The sequence below is a fragment of the Sylvia atricapilla genome, chromosome 5 (assembly GCF_009819655.1).
Source record: "Sylvia atricapilla isolate bSylAtr1 chromosome 5, bSylAtr1.pri, whole genome shotgun sequence".
NCBI lineage: Eukaryota > Metazoa > Chordata > Aves > Passeriformes > Sylviidae > Sylvia > Sylvia atricapilla.
The window spans coordinates 20,598,237-20,610,613 of NC_089144.1; the positions used below are offsets into that span (position 1 = coordinate 20,598,237).

General features: G+C 48.9%; 1 long non-coding RNA gene across 5 annotated transcripts in view; it reads right to left on the minus strand.

Annotated features, from left to right (window-relative positions):
* LOC136361148 (uncharacterized) overlaps positions 1-11,668 on the minus strand; it is a 92,049-nt gene extending 80,381 nt beyond the window's left edge. Inside the window, exon 1 of one of the 5 annotated variants that reach the window (XR_010743582.1) lies at positions 10,505-11,668. This is a non-coding gene — a long non-coding RNA (uncharacterized lncRNA). The remainder of the gene's footprint in view (positions 1-10,504) is intronic. The other 4 variants (XR_010743584.1, XR_010743586.1, XR_010743585.1 and 1 more) reach the window with 4 other exon arrangements.
* Between the last annotated feature and the right edge of the window lie 709 nt (positions 11,669-12,377).

A 12,377-nucleotide genomic window follows, 5' to 3' on the forward strand; every position in this document is an offset into this window, starting at 1 on the left:
GCCATCTTCCCCACCAAGACATAGGTAATACCACAATTATATAATAATGAAACACAGAGTTTATAAAAGTCAATTGATAGGCCCCTTAAGTTAGCAAAAATGCCTAATAGTATGTATTAGGACCATGAATTAGTAATAAGCAGATGCAATATAGAGAAGTCCAATGAACTCTTCAGATTTGATTTTTGTGTACAGAGGAAACAGTTTTGTTTGACTTTTTATATTAAGCTGTGGACTTGGCAGTGCTGGGTTAATGGCTGGACTCAATCTTAAAGGTCTTTTCCAATCTGAATGATTTTATGAGTTTACTCTGATCTCCCTATATTAGCCACCTGTCTCTTCTTCACAGCCTCTGATTTTTAAATCTTACCCAGCCAGGGGTTCTGTGCTTCCATACTTTCAGAACTGATGCTCACAGTCATCACAGATTCTCACAGAGAATTCCCTCCCTACCTCCTCTGCCATGCCCTCAGTGCTGGGGACACTGGCCAACACACACCAAATTCCTCAGGAGCAAAGGTGGTTGTGGATGCATCTCTGGACATCCCCTTTCCCTGCAGTGCTGGGGAATCCCAGCCCCTGCTGCCCAGGCCTCCTTCTCTACAGGTCTAAATCCTATTTACAACATTCACAGGGGATGAGTGACTTAGCAGCAGAACTGCAAATTCAAACAGCTTGAATTCCAAGCTACCAGTGAAGCTGGTTAACATAATGTAATACTTAAATATGCTCTTATAAACCACAGGAGGAATTCGGCAGTAGATGGTACTATTAATATAAATACTATTTAACAGAACCCTTGAGAGACACAGAATGCAGACGTAGAGGGGTCAGCTGAGTAAGATTAGCTGAAAAAACAAGTATTTATAATCTTCATCCATTTTAAACTAAATGCTAGCAGGGAAATTCATTCTGAAGTCAGTTCTGCAAAGAAAGGCTGCTACAAAATCATTCTTAAAAGGAAGTATCCTGGAAACTTTCACCCATCTAGCACACACAGCGAAGATGCCAGGAAAACATACCTTACAACCACAGGATGGGAAGTCTTCACTGACGGGCCCTGGTCTAGAGAAAAAAACTGGAATTATTATCTTATAGGAAGAAATTCTTCCCTGTGAGGGTGCTGAGGCCCCTGGCACAGACTGCCCAGAGAAGCTGTGGCTGCCCCTGGATCCCTGAAATGTCCAAGGCCAGGCTGGATGGGCTTTGGAACAACCTGGGATAATGGAGGGTGTCCCTGCCCATGGCAGGGGTGGCACTGGATGAATCTTTAAGGTCCTTGCCGACCAAAACCATTCTATGACTCCACAATCCCAGTCGTCACTCCAGAAACCTCTAAGTCATGAACCACACTGCTGCAATCCACAGAAACATTGCCTTAAGCAGTGCTGGGAGCCCAGGATGAATTTTGCCCATCCCTATGCTTTGGATACCTGGTGACAATGATGGGCAGAATGGAACAAAACACAGGGTCAGGGTGGAAAGCTGATCTTAGGAGTCTGACTGCTACTAGACGAAGAGAACCTCCCTACTGCTGTCCTTCCCTGCTGGAATTTCTGCTCTTGCAGATTCTTTCTTTGCATATCCAGAATCAACAAACCGCAAAGATAACCCGTCACTCAGGAATGAGGCAAAGTCTCCTCTTGTTGCAGGAAAAGCAGAAAAACAACTGAAGAAAACAGACGAATCATGAATGCCACTGGGAGGGAAAGGACAGACTTAGTCACCTCATTTTTGCTTCCTGCAAGGCAGCAGCAGCCTGAAAACAAGACCTAGCATGGACACTAACTGCAGGCACAACCATGGAGGAACATTTCAAGGGAAAAATCGTTAACTAGGAAGCAATCACTGGAATCTCTTTCAAAAAACACGATGCCTATCTGTCCGCATTACCAGAAAGAAAAATGAACAGCTCAACAGTGTTGTTCAAGATCTTTGCTAAGATTTATGTATCAAATAGAAAAACTAAATAAGCCAAGCATAGTTTGCCCAGGAGAAATGTTGCAGGCCAGAAGAGGTGTCACTTTATAGGTACCATCAGAGCCATACAGTAATTAATATTGACACAGCTACCAAAGAGACTGCATCTGAAAGTCTCAGAGCTGACTTAGAGTTTTTATCTACTCAGGGAGATTTTTCTGAAGTAGTAGAAGTAGAAAGACATAAATTATAATCCTTGTCTACCAGGAATTGTACATGCATCACAAACCTGTGCTCCAAAGCAGGCTTGACTTGGGGTAAATACAATTTTTTCATGGAAACTGATCTCACAAGAAACTGCCAGAAGACGCATTAGCACTTTATCAGCCCATAGCATCTGGAACAGAATTAAACCTGCTCATGATATAGTAGTACTTTGTAATTGCAAAAGAGAACATCAACAAAAGGGATAAATACAACCAGATATATCCTACGGAGGACTTAACCAGGAGAACATTAGACATGACAAATTATGTTTCTAGTATTTACCTGATCCAGGCAACCAGGAGAATAATCTTCCGTAAACCATCTTAGAGTAGTAACTTTACCCACAGGAACACAACATTTGCTTCACAGGAAAAGGCTACAAGGGTTTGTTTTTGAAACCACTGGTCTTTAAACAACCAGGGATTGCAATATATCCTGGAAAGGGGGAAGGGCACAAAAAAGCTGAAAAACAGAGCAATGAGAGTTCCAATTTGGAGCCTGAAATCTGCTGCAGGAATCATCCTGCACATCTGCGTAGTAGTGAAGGGCTGGATCCTGCCATCCAGGCTGCACCATGAGGATCTATTTTCATGCTTCTGTAATTGAAAGAGTGCTCTGACAGATGCTGCTCTCCCATCACAATGCTGGAGGCCTGGGTTAACCTATCAAACGTCCCTACCAGCATTTTCCCCCCACTGTATTACACAATTTTGGTCTCCAGTACAAATTATTGCTGCTTATAGACATGACTCATTCACTGCTGAAGTAATACCGCTTTTGAGGAATTCTGTTTTATTCAATAAATAGCATTTCAGCTCACAATTCCCAGTTACTTCTCCACAGTCACCATCTCTGCCTTTTTTCCTCTCCAATACTCAACAAGGACTTCCCCGTGAATGTCAGCACTTCCGTTAACAAGGACTGGGAGAACAGAGGTCCCCACTCAACTCCCACTGAAACAGTATAGCTGAGCTCTGCCCTGCTTAACTCCTTTAAACATCAATACCAGCAATACATGAAACCTGCAGTTTCTTGGAAACCAAAAAGACGGCCTCTTCCTAAACCACAAAAACACAAAGGAAAAAAAAATTCTCCCCCCCCCCAAGGATAATGATTATTATTAATAAAATAATAACAAAACACAAAAACAACCCCCCAAGGACAAAAAAAAAAAAAATACAAACCACAAAAAAAGTGGACAAATGACAAAAACTAAACCAAGAAAAAAACCACCCCAAAACAAAGAAAACCCACAACATATAGCTGTGCTATAGTACAGGCTGATCGGAGCAGCAGATAAAGTCAATGTTAGTGAAATTTTGTACATTTAATTGCTCCAGCCTTATTATTGTTCCATATTGTGTCAACACCAAACAATTTTAAACCAAATTGAAGTGTATTTACATTCAAAATACTGATTTTTACATCAATATTGTCTTAAAAGCGTCTGGATCTGCAAAGCCAGACAGGACTAATGATCCAAAGATTCAAATTGTTTTATGGGAAATGTGCACAACCAGAATTAGTCGCGGTTCCTGGACAATAACCTTTGGAAAAACAGCTGATCCCATAATGCTGGACCCACTGTTTGGCTTTCAGTTTATCCAAACAACCACCAGCTTCCCTGAACAGATGCCCACGGAGAGGGATGAGGAGGGAAGAACAGGAATCAGCAGCTCTGGCTGCAACAGGGGCCCCTGCTGCAGCTCCAGGAGGAAGGTGGGCTCTTGGAACCCGAGCTGCTAAGAAGTGCCAAGTGCCAAGGACTCTATCCAGGGAGCCCACACAGCAATCCCTGGCGCTGCGGGTCTCCTCCGGCAGAGGGCAACGCTGGAAAAATCGCCTGGGAAGAAGCGGAGTATTCCATGGAGCCGAGGCACCGCCGACATCTGCCTCGGAGCACACGCAGCACCGCACGCTGCGGGCTCTGAACGCTGCCGCTCCGCCGAGGCTTCTCCTCCAGACGTATTTCCTGTCCTCGCGTTTTTACAGAGCGAAAAATATACCTGCTGCTTCCCAGATTTGGGATCCTGCTCTCCTATCAATGCCATAAATGTAATCCCGATTGCTCCAGGGTCCTTGAGCACTGCCACGAAGCCAGAGAAATTAGGATGTTAAGGATCTCCCAAGAGCTACAGACGATCCATCAATACCCAGCAGATGTTGAAAGATGAACACTGAAGTTATGCTAAAATTTAAAATAAATAAATAAAAAGGGGTGGAGAACGACACTGCAGAATGATACAGCAACTACACCCTGCTCCGAGAGCATTAACAGTGCTTTCAGTTTACAAAACACACGCAGATAATAGCCAGAAATGTCCTTTTCCTCCTCCTGCTGGAAGTAAACACGGTGGCTGGAGGCTTCATCTCCCTCCCAGGAGACCTGACAGCTGCTCACATGAGCTGCTGCGTAGCAAGAAATCTCCCAAGTTCCAAAAATCCAAACACAAGGATCCCTCCTGCTTCTGACACGTCTCACCAGCACCTGATCACCGGTAAACACCTTCCTGTGCTGATGTAAATAATCATCAGCGTAAAACCCAGGCAAATGCTTGTTTTCTTTCTGAATCCCAGTTTGATTTTCCCTTGTTTCCTCAGCACACTGGAATTTATTCAAGGCCAGCACCTGCCTTCATTTTACAACTCAATTTTTGCACAAGCGCCTCGAGAAGCTACTACAGATGTGTTAAAATTCAGCAACCTGTGCATAATGCAGGTATTACTCAAAACAGCACATTTTAGGGTATTCCATACACGATGCTATTAAATGAACACAAAAATCATCTTGCTTTTCTGAAAATCTGAAAGCTACCAAAAAAATATACCCAATGACAACACAGATGAAAAATAATTAGCCCAAATTCAAGGGATATTTTGCAGAGAGATCCAAACTTGCTCGACCTGTACCAGGAGAAGTTCTGTGGATGATGTTCAGCCCAAGCTGATAATCATTACAAAAAAAGCTGACAATCATTACATTCAGGCTCCACACTGAAATTGGTACATCTCGGCGCAGCTCACAGGTAAATTGGGGCAGAAATAGCTAAATTTTCCTAGCTAGGTTTCCTAGGTTTCCCTCTCCCCATCCTGTTCATCTCACCTTCCCCCCTGCCCCTGACAACTAATTGCTGCTTCTGATAATTGGCAAGATGACACAAATGAAAAATAAAATAAATGAAAATAAATAATAACGTCACGTCACTATTACTGGCAGGCTGAAATCACAAGTTTTTTGTTTAGATGAGGCTACTGTTCAGCACTCTGCACATGTAAGCACAACATGGGCTTGGCTGAATAAGAGCAAGGATTTGAAATATAGGACAGAAAAAACAGGATGATGGCTTCAGAATTTACCAACTCTGCTGATTTTCTACACAATTGCCCAATTTACGTTCCCTAATAGGACCTGCTCCTTACACAAGACACATTCAGAGGAGTGTTTGTAAAATCAAGGCTTACAAGTGATGTTATAAATGCCCTCTAAACCATTTGTTTCTCAGTTTCCTTTGCTTATATTTTAGTAAGAGACGTCTGTCATAGTAAGAATTGGGGAAAAAAAAAAACAAAAAACAAACCCAAAACATTTACCATGGGCTCACTAATACTTCTTAATTATGAAAGACTAATTCTGAAGTAACAGTACACTGAAATTCAGCCCACTATGAGACAGAGTAGGACCATTTCTCCTCATCCAAATTACTTCCCACAAATCATAAACCACTGTCAGAAGAGAACTTCACTGCCCATATTGGCCAAAATTATTTTAAACAGGAATATTATTACAATTACCACCTTTTTTTTTTGTCCTGCCAATTAAATCAGTTTCATGTAAGAAACCTGGATTTTCAGCTTGACTGCTTTATTGCCCTGATTAATATTTCTGCCCCACAGACGTCACTACTTCAGGCATTTCCAAACTTACGTTTGGGAAGAAGCACAACATGGGGATGTTTAAATTCCTGCCAGGGCTCAAAGAAGTTCATGAAAATTCCAAAACCAGGACTCACTGCAAGTGTTAAATTCCCAGATCAGGAATCTACGGAAGGATGAAATCTCTGACCTTGGTAAGGGTAAAACTCAGCACAAACAACTCCCATTTCCAGCCTCGCTGTTAGACAACAACACTTCGTCTGCTGGCTGAGGTGCAGCATCCTGAAGGACTGGAAAAGGACAGGGGATTTTTCACTGTATTTGCATGAAATCCAAAGCAGAAAGAAAAATATTGTTTATGCTGAAATTCATGACAAAGAGTTGCAGTCCCATTAATTCCATCTCCAGCCATTTAGAAAACCACGAGTCGGGATCCAAAATTATCATCAAACTCACTTGAAAGAACTGCTGGGGAGAGGTTGCTTTTTTTTTTTTTTTTTTTTTAAGCCTTGAATTTCAGCATTCCTGTTTGTAAGTGCTCTAACCCTTTATGTGACAGTATTTTCAAGCTTATATTCTTGTGCTACCAATAATTCCAGGAGCAAGATGTTTACGGGAAAACACCGTGCAAACACGGCATGAACTACAGCTGGTCATGTTATACATGAGGTCAGAAAACCATGACTCTGTGTTTTCATCGATAAATATAAAAGAAATATAGTAAACACGTGATTACAGCAATTAAAATCTAGCCTGGATGAAAGAAATCCTCTTATTTTAACAATATAACAGACTAATACAGCATAAATGAACATATTTTTAAAGTAAGTTGACAATTTCCCTTCTTAATAAAACTGAAGAAAGATTTTACTTCCTACTGCAAAACCAATACAAACACTAATTGAAATATTTTCTTTTCAGTTGCATTTTGAATACTTGTGACAACTAAAACAGTGACCTTTTTGCCACCGAAACTGACAAGGCATAAGACCCTAATATGACACTTTCTCAGTACTTCAGAGAAAAATGGGGATTGTTTGCATAAAAAGTAGAAAGAACCAGCATAACACCTATTTTTCATAGCTCTTTTTCTCATATACGTTGTTTTCGTCACCAAAACAGCTCAGTGGAACAGAGTGTGCAGCACACGTTGTGCCTTGTCATGAGCTGACAACAAATGAAGTGAAGGTGAACTAAGTTACAAAACAAAACTGGGTTTTTTTCCCCCCTTCTCGCCGCCTGAGAAGATAAATGATCATAGTTATATTAAAGAGAAATGGGATACTGGATCCAAAGGGCTTGTTTTATGTTAACTGCATCTCACCAACAAAAACAGAGAAAGCAATTTCCTGGTGCATTAATTCCATGCCAGCACTTCCACATACACTCCGAATTCTGAGGCGCTGGCACGCTGCGCATCTCCAGGTATCCTCACATCTCCAGCACGTCAACTGCTCCCCAGCAATTTCCTCTGTTAAGGCAGGGCTCTTTCCCCACTCTCAAAATACAAAAGATAACATGGATATGCCGGCACGAACCACCCCGGCTGAGTAAACATCTTTCTGTAGGTAACACCGTGTCAAATTACTCCTGTAAGCAACACAGCGCACCAGCTCTCTCTCAGGACATGTGTCACCACCCCAGTTCTTTCACCACTACAGTGCCCCTCACTCCTTTCTGTAATTTCTTGGGACTTTAAGGTCAGATTTCCTCCCTCACCCACAGTGGTCAATATCTGGAAGTTCTCACCATTTCAGATTGTAAAAAATTGTCCAGATGGAAGAGAAGCCGAAGAACGTGAAGTATCATAAACTATTACTGATCCATTTACCGGACTAGACTAGCATAAAACTGCAAACCTCATCTTTCCATCCTCCTTCTCATGCTCTGTATTTATAGGGTATTAAAATCCTTCTCCTTCTAATCAGACTCGTTTCTAGTGCAACACTAAAGCAGTTCTAAATATCGTGTGTACAGTCCTCACCATTATAAAATCCTCCTTCCTCCTCTCGACCCAGTCTCGTTGATCTGCTGTTATTTAACTCTTGAAGGCTACTTGAGACTCACCACGTTACCGAAGGTTATGTAACTCTTAAAAATACACTGAATTTTACATTTTTAAGCTGTACAATAGAAATGTACACAACAGAACACACAGCTGAGGGGTTTTTTTCCCACCCCCTCCTCCACTTATTCTAAACCAAAACATCTCAGGGATCTAGAATAGTGGATTTCCATTTTTTTTAAGCTTGTCAGCCACAAAATCTTCAGCAGTACAGAAAACAGTATAATGAGCACAAGCCTACAGAAAACACTATGTCCTTCCCTCTGTGGCTTCCCACTGACCCTGAGTTGTCCACTGCCTGCAAAGCCGAAAGCTGCTGATCTAGAACCGAGTATCCTCTTACTGTTTGCTCTGCCACCCGAGAAGTTGCCATTAAAATGGCATCACGTTCCTTAACTCCAAACTGACTCACCTTTCTCCACATAACCTACTAACAACCCAGAGTGCCCCAGACGGTTTCATAAAACCCTGTTCCCACGAACAACCACCCCAAACAAAACACCATCGTTTTAAGACGCCTCGTTTGCCAAGGATTCGAACGCGGAACAAGTCCTTCAACACGGAACGCTGCCCAACCCACCTATAAATAGGCTCAAAGCTCCAGGCTCAGGAGACTGAGAGCTCCACATGATCCTTACAGCGTTCCCCAGCTTCACCTACATAAGAGCCATGCCGTAACACTGCCGGGCTGGGCAGACACCGAGCTGCTGCTGTGGCTTACGCAGGAGAGCACAGAGGGAGGGGAAAGAAATGGGAAGAAAAAAAAAAAAAATCACTGGGCATAAACAGCTCTTCTCGGGAGAGAAACACCTCCCTCTCTGGAGGCCAGAGCCAGCCACGGACAGGCTGTCACGGCTCGGCCATGACAGGAACAACAGCCAGGGACAGGCCCTTCAGAGAAGGTTTAATGGGGCCAGGGCCGAATGCCGAATGCACACTGGTGCTGAGCAAGGGCCTGAGGGCAATGGCAAGAGGGTCCAGGCCACATTCCCTGGACAGGGGATATTCAGGCTCCCTGCGTGAGTAGCCAGAGCCAGGCCCAGTCAGACTCCTTTGGGCAGGGGGGCTTCAGACTCCTCCCAGGCTGGCAGCCAGTCCCCATCAGACCCCACAGATGGCAGCTCCAGACACTCCTGCCCCATCAGACCCCACAGACAAGGCAACTCCAGACACTCCTGCCCCATCAGAACCCCACAGACAGGGCAGCTCCAGACACTCCTGTTCCCAGTCAGACTCCTCCCTGGACATGAGGACTCCAGGCCCCCCAATGTCACCCTATCAGATCCCAGAGGCAGGACGTCTCCAGGTCCCTATCAGACCCCTCCAACGACAGGAAAGCTGCAGACCCCATGGTCCCCGTCAGATCCCCACGGTCCCCGTCAGACCCACCGGCCCCGTGGCCACGTGACCGGCCCGAGGCGCCGGCACGTGGCCCCGACCGTAACAAACAGGCGGGTGGGCGAAGAGGGGCGATGGAGGGGGGGCCGAGCTGCGCTGCGATTGGTCGGGAGAGCGCAGCGCGCGCCAGGGGGGCGTGTCCCCGCCGCGCCGCCCCCGGCGATTGGCCGGCGGGGGGGCGCGGTGGGCGTGGCCGCCACCTCCCTCCCCTGCGCCCCCCCATCCCGGCCCGCCGCCTTGGTGCAGTGCCGAGGAGGCGCCAGGCGGGGGCCGCGCGCGCTTTTCCCGCCCTCGGCGGGGCCGCCGGGACCCCCCTGAGGGCGCCGCTCCCTCACACCCGCCATGGCGGCACCGCCGTCACCCCCGCACCGCTCGCGGCGCCCGGAGCTGCGCCACTCAGCAACCCGCGGCTGCTACGTCTTGTCCCCGCACCCCACTTCGCTCCCAGCCCCGGCAGCGCCTCCCGCCGCGAGTCCGCGGAGTGCGGGACCGCTCTGGTGCTCCCCACACGACCAGCGCTTCGGCCCCTCTCCCTACACGCACCCACCTGTGGGGCACCCTCGGCCGCCTCCATCATCGCCCTGCGAGGAAACGCTTAAATATCCCCGCGGCGGCACCGCCTGTGTCACGGACCGGGGCTGCGAACGGCAGTGCGGCCCTCCCCGCCTCCCCCCCCCCGCCCGCCCCGCTCCGCATCTTGTTTTCTCCATACGCACTTGGAAATGCGTATGGAGAAAAGCGGGATCGGGGGGCGAGGGGGGGCACCGCTGTTATTCCCGCTCTATTTGGGATACCCACGCAGTACCGAGGAAAACAACGCGGCGCTGCCCCGTCCTTTTTCCCCCCCGCCACTCGCGCTGTCACTTGGCTGCTTCCCCCATGTCGCGACGCACATGCACCCCCCCCCGCCATGTCGCGACAGCACCCCGCGCACCTGCCGCGCCGCGCTTCCCCCCCCGTCCCCGACCCGCCGTGTCTTACCGGGGGTGCGGGGAAAGGGACGCTCGGCTCTTTCTCCCCAGGGAAAGCAGCGCGGTGCCGGCGCTCCCCCAGGTGCGCGGGGGCTCCGCGGGTGCGGAGCGGGGGGAGCGGCGGGGAGGGGGCGGCAGGAGCCGGGATGGAACCGGGATGAAGCCGGGATGGAGCGAGCCTCCCTCCCCCCCAGTTCCCCGTCCGCCCCCCCCACGCCGCTTGTGTTTACCTCAAGTTTGAATTTTATCTGCGCAACATGAGCTGGAATGCGGACATGGAGGGCGGGAGGGCGCGCACACGCCCGGAGCTCCGCGGGGACACCGCAGACACCCCGCGCACACACACCCCGCATCCTCTCCGCGCACACACCGCGCCCGCGCCCCGCGCCCCCCGCCCCGGTCCCGCCGGTAACTTACCTCCGCCACGGGCTCGCCTCCTTCTCCTCCTCCTCCTCCTTCTCCTCCTCCCCGGGGGAAGGTGCCGCCCGCAGCCCCATCAGCGGGGCGGACACCGCGCTCCCGGCGCGCCGAGACAGGTGCAGCCGGGGCGGGCGGGTCGGGGGGCACCGCCGCCTCTCTGGGCTCCCCCACTGCTTCCCTCCGTCCCTCCCCACGATGTTGTTTCGTTATATCATGTCCATCATGTGACACCCGGAGGCCTCTCTATGGAAACTTAAAGGGGACTTTCACGTCCGCCGCCGCCGGACCCGCCGGTACCCCCGGGGAGCTGCGAGACCTGCCGGTGCCCGCCTGCCCTCCCTCCGCTACCTTCCTTCCCGGGGGGCTACGCTCCCTGGTCCTACCGCCCTCCGCTTAAAGCAAGTTGCTGCGCTTGCTTCTTCTATTATTATTTACTAGGGGTTGGTTTGGTGTTTGGGTTTTTTTGGAGTGGGTTGTTGTTTTGGTTTTTTTTTCTTTTTCCCCTTCGCTTTTCGCAGAAAAGCATAACCGAGGAATAACCGGCCGGGCAGGCACCATGCGGAAGGATGGACCCCGCTCTTGGAGGCTGCGGGATCCGGTGCTCCTCTGCGGCCGCCCTGGGTCTCGGGTGCTGGAAGCGGCAGAAAAAAAACCAAAACAAAACAAAAGTAAAAAATAAACAAAAGGAAAAAATAAATAAGGCGCAAAACCCCCTTGTTTGTGTCGGACTGAGGAGGAGCAGATGTGAGCTGTTCCGCCCTTGCGGGGTCGATGGGGTGGTCGCTACCCCCGCGTTTAACTCCGCCAGTCGGTAGCGAAGCGATTTCACCGTCGCGACCCGTCGCACCGCCGGCTCCCGACAGCCGGCTCTGCGCCGAGCTGCTGGAAGGAGCCGCTCCTAAGGATGTGCGCTGGCCACTGCAACACTACCAGCAAGCAGCCAGCCCTCACAGAAAGGAAGAGGGAAGGTGCCAACGATTCCCCGTGGTTCGGGCAGCCCCCGGTTCCCCGCGCATCCCGCTGCCCGGCCGCAGCCGCCGGGGCTGCGGGGCCGGCCGGCGGCAGCGCCGTGCTCCTCCGGCTGCTGTTCCGCCTGCGGTGCTGAAGTGGGTTTTATTCCCTGCTTTCCACCAGCCCCTAGGATTTGGGATCAGAGAGCTGAAGCCCACTCACTCCACGGTCCCACTGCCGGGCTAACAACGTGCAGGGGGTTCTCGGGGTTTTTCCCCTGAAAAGTTCCTGCGGGAGGCCCCCAAATTCTGCTCCCGAACTGGTGGCATCCCGTTGGTGATCAAGTGCAAGGCTTTAGGGGCTAGATTGAAAAGGGGGAGGTAGATTTGTTTTTAAAAACTGAAGGAAGAAAAGCAATCCCACATTCACGCCTTTACAGATTCCAGCAGCCCCTCAGCAGATTAAAAAACATGAGCCACAGATGCAGTAAATTTTAGGTTGGGGATTGAATT